Genomic DNA, 744 nt, shown 5'->3' with positions numbered 1-744 from the left:
CAATCAAGGGGAGAAAGTGGAATCCAAGAATCGCAGTGCAGGAGGCGGAAGCAACGCTCAGGCATACAGAGATAGTGGGTAATGTCCAAATAGGCCGGGGAGGCTTCGGGCTTGGCCCAAGCAAACCGGTGTGGAGTAGAGCAGGTCCCAAGGAGAAGAGAAAGCTAGTCGTGGAGCAGGTTCGTAGACAGGAGGAATTATTAAGGGGTGCTAAGGCAGTGGCCCAGGCTAAGCAGGGACAGTGGGTGAATTGGGAAAGTGTAGACAAGAAAAAGCTTAGCTGGAAAGAACTCTGGAGTATGGAGGAAAGTAGTATTAGATTCTTGATAGGGGCAACTTATGATGTATTGCCAACTCCCCAGAACCTAAAACTCTGGGTAAATGGAGACCCACTATGTTCATTGTGTTCAGGTACTGCAACTTTAAAGCACATTCTGTCGGGGTGTAAGGTTAATCTGTCGCAAGGCAGGTATACGTGGCAACATAACCAGTTTTTAAAAAGCTTAGCTGCAGGAATTGAAGAGTTACGGAGGCAGGCAAACTTAGGAGGGTCTAAAATAAAGAGGGTTGCAATCAAGTTTGTTCAAGAGGGCGAGAAAGTTGGTAAGACAACAAGAAGGCAAGGCAGCTTAGAAGGTGCTTGTGATTGGGAAATGCAGGTAGATTTAGGTGGAAAGCTTGTTGTTCCCCAGGAAATAGCCAGTACAAAGCTAAGGCCTGATATAGTCTTGTGGTCTAGGAGTA

This window comes from Seriola lalandi, unplaced genomic scaffold (assembly GCF_002814215.2).
Source record: "Seriola lalandi dorsalis isolate HSWRI2012SDOR001 ecotype SW California unplaced genomic scaffold, Sedor1 jcf7180002054722, whole genome shotgun sequence".
NCBI classification, from domain to species: domain Eukaryota; kingdom Metazoa; phylum Chordata; class Actinopteri; order Carangiformes; family Carangidae; genus Seriola; species Seriola lalandi.
This window is presented reverse-complemented; position numbering follows the sequence as displayed.